The following is a 9158-nucleotide window of genomic DNA, read 5'->3' on the forward strand; positions in this document are numbered from 1 at the left end:
CAGAAGAACACCGAGAGTCGCCGGAACCACTTTCACAGAGTCCCATCCACATGCTCTGACCTTTGACCCCACTTGATGTTGGGAATCAGGGTCACCCGCTGAGGAGACAGATAATTCATATGATGAATTAGACTACCACCAACCTATAGGGGATTTATTATTTGGTTTGACATGCAGTGCATTCGGAAAGAATTCAGACCCCTTCCTCTTTTCCACATTTTGTTAAGTAATTGAGCTCAGGTGCATCCTGTTTCCATTGATCATTCTTGAGATGTTTCTACAACTTGATTGGAGTCCACTTATGTCAATTCAATTGATTGGACATGATTTTGAAAGGCACACACCTTTCTATATAAGGTCTCTCAGTTGACAATGCATGTCAGCGCTAAAACCAAAACCAAGCCAAGAAGGAATTGTTGGTAGAGCTCCGAGACAGGATTGTGTCGAGGCACGGATTTGGGGAAAGGTACCAAAACATGTCTGCAGCATTGAAGCTCCCCAAAAACACAATGGCCTCCATCATTCTTAAATGGAAGAAGTTTAGAACCACCAAGACTCTTTCTAGAGCTGGCCACCTGTCCAAACTGAGCAATTAGGGGAGAAGGGCCTTGGTCATGGAGTTGACCAAGAACACTGATGGTCACTCTGACAGAGTTCCTCTGTGGAGATGGGAGAACCTTCCAGAAGCAGTGGTGTGTATTCATGGATGCCAAGGGAAGCCAGGCTTCACATAAAATAATAAATTGTCCTTCAATTCGCAAGACGCTGAATGTATCTCACAGGAGAAAGCATCCGACCGTGAAACAGTGCCCCTCTGTCTCTATGTGCAGGCCAACTATCTGATGCTGTCTGGTCCAAACGAGTATGACATTGTTGAGGCTCGTATAATTGAAGGCAAGGGAAGGCAGCGAGCATCTGGCCTCCCTTGATAAAATAAATATTTTAAAAAAAATGGTCAATCAGTGTTGAGCTAAAATGAGCACGCTCAACTGTGAATGGTCCTGGCGCACCAAAAAACAAGTGTCAACCGAAGCCAGCTTGGATTTAGCTTCACTCTTATCAAATTCCATTGAGAGCAGACGTCATTGACAAACAATTGTTGCATCTGGTTGTGTTGTTATCCTCCGGTGGCTAACTAGCTAAAATTGTCCCTTTCCTAAGTAAGCCATGGATGGAGACAGGGATTTGGACTTGTGGTTTTACTTAATTCACCGTACTGGCCAATGATTATAACAGGGAATCTGATCCAACCATTAATTAATACATTGTTGTGGCCCTGGCTTTAGAGGATGGAAGTGCAATAGCTAGATGTAGAAGGTTAATGTTAACTAGCTAAGGTTGCTGATAAAATAATGTATATGTTGAAAGATAATGATAAAATAATTCCACTCTGAAACCTTATAACTGTATGAAATTGATTAGAATCATAAAATTATAATCTGTGTAGTTTTAGTCAGAATTAGGTTAAACAATGTATAGTGGAAAAACACAGAATGTCTGAGCAAGGTGTAGTTTAGGATTTGAACTTGTGTATGCCTAGTAAAATACCAAACAACTAAAACTGTGTTTGGACCGACCTGGCTAGGCCTCCGAGAGACTTGGGAGAGGACAGGGAGTACTTCTCAAGGTCTCCCTAATCTTCGGGGAATGGAACTGTCGGCTGGGAAGTGATACACAGTGGTGAGAACTATGGAGAAGGATACAACTCACCTACTGTTTGTGTGTGTGTATGTGCGTAGGATACCTACTGTTTGTGTGGAAGTATGTGCGTAGGATATCTACTGTTTGTGTGGAAGTATGTGCGTAGGATATCTACTGTTTGTGTGGAAGTATGTGCGTAGGATATCTACTGTTTGTGTGGAAGTATGTGCGTAGGATATCTACTGTTTGTGTGGAAGTATGTACATAGGATGCCTACTGTTTGTGTGTATGTGTTACGGTGCGTGAATGAGGACCCAAAAGCGAATCAACTTAAACAGAGCTTCTTTAATTACCAAACATAGGTAGGCTCAGATGGACCGGCAGATTCCGACAGGACAGGACAAGGTTACAGCAAACATGACGACAGTCTGGTTCAGGCATGAATGACACAAACAAACAAGAATCCGACAAGGACAGGAGCAGAAACAGAGAGAGATATAGGGACCTAATCAGAGGGAAAAAAGGGAACAGGTGGGGAACGAGGTGAATGGGTAGTTAGAGGAGACAAGGGACAGCTGGGGGAAAGCGGGGGAGAAAAGGTAACCTAACACGACCAGCAGAGGGAGACAGGGTGAAGGGAAAGGACAGAGACAAGACAACATGACAGTACATGACAGTACCCCCCCACTCACCGAGCGCCTCCTGGCGCACTCGAGGAGGAAACCTGGCGGCAACGGAGGAAATCATCAATCAGCGCACGGTCCAGCACGTCCCGAGAGGGAACCCAACTCCTCTCCTCAGGACCGTACCCCTCCCAGTCAACTAGGTACTGATGACCACGGCCCCGAGGACGCATGTCCAAGATTTTACGGACCCTGTAGATAGGTGCGCCCTCGACAAGGATGGGGGGGGGGGGGGGAAGACGAGCGGGGGCGCGAAGAACGGGCTTAACACAGGAGACATGGAAGACCGGGTGGACGCGACGAAGATATCGCGGAAGAAGAAGTCGCACTGCGACAGGATTAATGACCTGAGAGATACGGAATGGACCAATGAACCGCGGGGTCAACTTGCGAGAAGCCGTCTTAAGGGGAAGGTTCTGAGTGGAGAGCCAAACTCTCTGACCGCGACAATATCTAGTGCTCTTAGTTCTACGCTTATTAGCAGCTCTCACAGTCTGCGCCCTATAACGGCAAAGTGCAGACCTGACCCTCTTCCAGGTGCGCTCGCAACGTTGGACAAAAGCCTGAGCGGAGGGGACGCTGGACTCGGCGAACTGAGATGAGAACAACGGAGGCTGGTACCCGAGGCTACTCTGAAAAGGAGATAGCCCGGTCGCAGACGAAGGAAGCGAGTTGTGGGCGTATTCTGCCCAGGGGAGCTGTTCTGACCAAGACGCAGGGTTGCGAAAAGAAAGACTGCGTAAGATGCGACCAATAGTCTGATTGGCCCGTTCTGCTTGACCGTTAGACTGGGGGTGAAAGCCGGAAGAGAGACTGACGGAAGCCCCAATCAAACGGCAAAACTCCCTCCAAAATTGAGACGTGAATTGCGGACCTCTGTCCGAAACGACGTCTGACGGAAGGCCATGAATTCTGAAAACATTCTCGATGATGATTTGTGCCGTCTCTTTAGCAGAAGGAAGCTTAGCAAGGGGAATGAAATGAGCCGCCTTAGAGAACCTATCGACAACCGTAAGAATAACAGTCTTCCCCGCTGACGAAGGCAGTCCGGTGACAAAATCTAAGGCGATGTGAGACCACGGTCGAGAGGGAATAGGAAGCGGCCTGAGACGGCCGGCAGGAGGAGAGTTACCGGACTTAGTCTGCGCGCAGACCGAACAAGCAGCCACGAAACGACGCGTGTCATGCTCCCGGGTGGGCCACCAGAAACGCTGGCGAATGGAAGCAAGCGTACCCCGAACGCCAGGGTGGCCGGCTAACTTGGCAGAGTGAGCCCACTGAAGAACGGCCAGACGAGTAGGAACGGGAACGAAAAGAAGGTTCCTAGGACAAGCGCGCGGCGACGGAGTTTGAGTGAGTGCTTGCTTTACCTGCCTCTCAATTCCCCAGACAGTCAACCCGACAACACGCCCCTCAGGGAGAATCCCCTCGGGGTCAGTGGAGGCTACTGAAGAACTGAAGAGACGAGACAAAGCATCAGGCTTGGTGTTCTTAGAGCCCGGACGATAAGAAATCACGAACTCGAAACGAGCGAAAAACAGCGCCCAACGCGCCTGACGCGCATTAAGTCGTTTGGCAGAACGGATGTACTCAAGGTTCCTATGGTCAGTCCAAACGACAAAAGGAACGGTCGCCCCCTCCAACCACTGTCGCCATTCGCCTAGGGCTAACCGGATGGCGAGCAGTTCGCGGTTACCCACATCATAGTTACGTTCCGACGGCGACAGGCGATGAGAAAAATACGCGCATGGGTGGACCTTGTCGTCAGAGAGGGAGCGCTGAGAAAGGATGGCTCCCACTCCCACCTCTGACGCGTCAACCTCGACAACGAACTGTCTAGAGACGTCAGGTGTAACAAGGATAGGAGCGGATGTAAAACGATTCTTGAGGAGATCAAAAGCTCCCTGGGCGGAAACGGACCACTTAAAGCACATCTTGACAGAAGTAAGGGCTGTGAGAGGAGCTGCCACCTGACCGAAATTACGGATGAAACGACGATAGAAGTTCGCGAAGCCGAGAAAGCGCTGCAGCTCGACGCGTGACTTAGGGACGGGCCAATCAATGACAGCTTGGACCTTAGCGGGATCCATCTTAATGCCTTCAGCGGAAATAACAGAACCGAGAAATGTGACGGAGGAGGCATGAAAAGTGCACTTCTCAGCCTTCACAAAAAGACAATTCTCTAAAAGGCGCTGGAGGACACGTCGAACGTGCTGAACATGAATCTGGAGTGACGGTGAAAAAATCAGGATATCGTCAAGGTAAACGAAAACAAAGATGTTCAGCATGTCTCTCAGGACATCATTGACTAATGCCTGAAAGACAGCTGGAGCGTTAGCGAGGCCGAAAGGAAGAACCCGGTATTCAAAGTGCCCTAACGGAGTGTTAAACGCCGTCTTCCACTCGTCCCCCTCCCTGATGCGCACGAGATGGTAAGCGTTACGAAGGTCCAACTTAGTGAAAAACCTGGCTCCCTGCAGGATCTCGAAGGCTGAAGACATAAGAGGAAGCGGATAACGATTCTTCACTGTTATGTCATTCAGCCCTCGATAATCTATGCAGGGGCGCAGAGACCCGTCCTTCTTCTTGACAAAAAAAACCCCGCTCCGGCGGGAGAGGAGGAGGGGACTATGGTACCGGCGTCAAGAGCTACAGACAAATAATCTTCGAGAGCCTTACGTTCGGGAGCCGACAGAGAGTATAGTCTACCCCGGGGGGGGGTGGTTCCCGGAAGGAGATCAATACTACAATCATACGACCGGTGTGGAGGAAGAGAGGTGGCCCTGGACCGACTGAACACCGTGCGCAGATCGTGATATTCCTCCGGCACCCCTGTCAAATCACCAGGCTCCTCCTGTGAAGAAGAGACAGAGGAAACAGGAGGGATAGCAGACATTAAACATTTCACATGACAAGAGACGTTCCAGGAGAGGATAGAATTACTAGACCAATTAATGGAAGGATTATGACAAACTAGCCAGGGATGGCCCAAAACAACAGGTGTAAAAGGTGAACGAAAAATTAAAAAAGAAATGGTTTCACTATGATTACCAGAAACAGTGAGGGTTAAAGGTAGCGTCTCACGCTGAATCCTGGGGAGAGGACTACCATCCAGGGCGAACAAGGCCGTGGGCTCCTTTAACTGTCTGAGAGGAATGTCATGTTCCCGAGCCCAGGTCTCGTCCATAAAACAGCCCTCCGCCCCAGAGTCTATTAAGGCACTGCAGGAAGCTGACGAACCGGTCCAGCGTAGATGGACCGACAAGGTAGTGCAGGATCTTGAAGGAGAGACAGGAGTAGTAGCGCTCACCAGTAGCCCTCCGCTTACTGACGAGCTCTGGCCTTTTACTGGACATGAAGTGACAAAATGACCAGCGGAACCGCAATAGAGACAGAGGCGGTTGGTGATTCTCCGTTCCCTCTCCTCAGTCGAGATGCGGATACCTCCCAGCTGCATGGGCTCAGCACCCGAGCCGGCAGAGGAAGATGGTAGTGATGCGGAGAGGGAGGCGACGGAGAGCGCGAGCTCCTTTCCACGAGCTCGGTGACGAAGATCAACCCGTCGCTCAATGCGAATAGCGAGTTCAATCAAGGAATCCACGCTGGAAGGAACCTCCCGGGAGAGAATCTCATCCTTTACCTCTGCGCGGAAACCCTCCAGAAGACGAGCGAGCAAGGCCGGCTCGTTCCAGCCACTGGAGACAGCAAGAGTGCGAAACTCAATAGAGTAGTCTGTTATGGATCGATTGCCTTGACATAGGGAAGACAGGGCCCTGGAAGCCTCCTCCCCAAAAACAGATCGATCAAAAACCCGTATCATCTCCTCCTTAAAGTCTTGATACTGGTTAGTACACTCAGCCCTTGCCTCCCAGATTGCCGTGCCCCACTCACGAGCCCGTCCAATAAGGAGAGATATGACGTAGGCGACACGAGCAGTGCTCCTGGAGTAAGTGTTGGGCTGGAGAGAAAACACAATATCACACTGGGTGAGGAACGAGCGGCATTCAGTGGGCTCCCCAGAGTAACACGGCGGGTTATTGATTCTGGGCTCCGGAGATTCGAAAGCCCTGGAAGTGGCCGGTGGATCGAGGCGGAGATGGTGAACCTGTTCTGTGAGGTTGGAGACTTGGGTGGCCAGGGTCTCAACGGCATGTCGAGCAGCAGACAATTCCTGCTTGTGTCTGCCTAGCATCGCTCCCTGGATCTCGACGGCTGAGTGGAGAGGATCCGAAGTCGCTGGGTCCATTCTTGGTCGGATTCTTCTGTTACGGTGCGTGAATGAGGACCCAAAAGCGAATCAACTTAAACAGAGCTTCTTTAATTACCAAACATAGGTAGGCTCAGATGGACCGGCAGATTCCGACAGGACAGGACAAGGTTACAGCAAACATGACGACAGTCTGGTTCAGGCATGAATGACACAAACAAACAAGAATCCGACAAGGACAGGAGCAGAAACAGAGAGAGATATAGGGACCTAATCAGAGGGAAAAAAGGGAACAGGTGGGGAACGAGGTGAATGGGTAGTTAGAGGAGACAAGGGACAGCTGGGGGAAAGCGGGGGAGAAAAGGTAACCTAACACGACCAGCAGAGGGAGACAGGGTGAAGGGAAAGGACAGAGACAAGACAACATGACAGTACATGACAGTATGTATGTGCGTAGGATACCTACTGTTTGTGTGGAAGTATGTGCGCAGCTATAAAATGGATGTTTTTGTATTCTTGACTTTAGAACGTTCTCTGAATAAACTGTACTAGACTTTTGCATAAGCTGAGTCTTTGCCTAATTATTATTATACCCATGGTCTTACAAACCTCGGGGATTAGTCAAAGCTATTGATTGTTCGTAATTATCATTGGGATTGAAAATTCTCGTGACCGTTGCCCATGAAAAGAAAGATTTGTTCCTAAGGGCCTGCGCTCAAAGTCAACGTACAGACCACTAGGGGTCAATGTTTTTGGATAGGATATCCAGTAAGACTCCCTTTGTAGTCGTAGGATCTCGATGTTACCTCCTCTCCTTGGTAGGGCAACATGCTCAATGCCTGTGTATTTGAGGGAGGAAATTGGATAGTTAGCTTCAACAAAGTGAGCTGCTACTGGATTGTCAATGTTCTTACACCTGATTGAGCTGTGGTGTTCAGCTATGCGTTGTTTTAATCGTCTTTTCGTTTGTCGTACGTAGGCTTTTCCACATGAACAGGTGATGAGATAGATTGCTCCCTTGGTCTTGCATGAGATGATACCCCTAACAGTGTTTTGTTTTTATTATTATTTTTTTATTATTCTCGACCTGTATGTGTGTGTGTCTGAAGAAATATGTTTTAATTATGCTATTGCATGAGCCATATCTGTAGTTCCCATTTGGGTTAGGTGTCAAGAGTGTCTGAGTGGGCTTAGGGGGCATGTCAGATCTCACCAAGCTATCTACAATATTGTGACCATGTTGATAGTGGCGGTTCCTTGAAGAGGTGTGCGTTTTTTAAATATTTTTTTATCTTTCATTTTTTTTGTCTGATTGCAGAATATGCCGGTGCTTTTTCAGGATTAATTTCATTTTCTCTGAACCCTCGGTGTACTTAGTGCAAAACAACGTAACCGTCCTTCTTTGGTTGAGTTTTAAGTAATTCCTCTCTTGGTTTTTGAGATATTTTCATCATTGTAGCATCAAGAGTTTTGTCCTTGTAGCCTCTCATTCTGAATTTATCTGTCATTTTATTTTAGCATTTCTGTCAATCTGTCTGGTGGACAGATTATTTTAACCATGCGTAACTGGCTTTATGGTAGACCATTCTTGAGGGGAAGGGGATGCATACTATGCGCACATAGCAAGGTATTGCGATCTGTGGACTTTGTGTGTAATCCATCATTCTCTTTGATGATCCATAGGTCCAGGTAGTTTATTTTTCTCTCATCAGTCTGCATGATGAATTTGAGGTATTCAGAGCTCTTGTTTAGTAGTTTGGAATTAATTTAGTTCCTGCTGACTTCCTTCCCAGAGCACAAAGACATCATCTATGTACATTATCTCTTCCATAGGAGTATTTTAGAAAGTAAGGGGTGCGTCTCTGTTTTAGAAAGGAATGCTTCTTCAAATTGTCCCACATACAGGTTTGCATAGTTGGGAGGGGGGAGCCATTGCTACACCCTGAATTTGAAGGATAAAGTCTGACTCAAAGACAAAGTAGTTATTGGATAATACCAGTTCAGTAAGATGGATGGAGCAAGGATAGAGTCTCTCTGCTGAAGGAAGTGCTGCAGCACCTGCAAGCCTCCAGTGTGTGGGATGTTAGTGTACAAGCTCTCCACATCAAAAGTGGACAGCAGGGCGTCCTCTGGTATCCTTCCTAAGCCCTCTATCAATGAGATCATGTGACTAGTGTCTTTAACATAAAATGGGTGATTCTCAACCATCGGTTTAATGTGGTAATCCTCAAATTTAGAAATGTTGGATGTCAGTCGATTGCTGCTACTTTAATGCAGGGCCAACAGACAGGTTCCTTACTTTTTCCCCCTTCTACTTGCCTCTTCCATTTTTGTGGTAATGCTGCAATTAGTTGGTTGTGATTTTGGGTAGAGCAGACATTTCCATATGTCTGTGTTAGCTGCATGTGTGATACAACTCCACCAGTCCTATTTATGATATAATTTACAAAAAAATATGTTTTTCTTTAATCAATTAGTATATCTGAGTTTAACCACTATTTGTTGTATTATTTGTTCTGTCTTTTCAGGTGGATTAAACTGAAAAATGAAACCAACTTTCTATGGCTTGTTTAAAAAATTACGATATATTGGAGATTATTTTGTTTTCAAACAACCATAAGTGAGCA

The sequence above is a fragment of the Oncorhynchus mykiss genome, chromosome 18, assembly GCF_057628025.1.
Source record: "Oncorhynchus mykiss isolate SJ-2025 chromosome 18, ASM5762802v1, whole genome shotgun sequence".
Taxonomy (NCBI): Eukaryota; Metazoa; Chordata; class Actinopteri; order Salmoniformes; family Salmonidae; genus Oncorhynchus; species Oncorhynchus mykiss.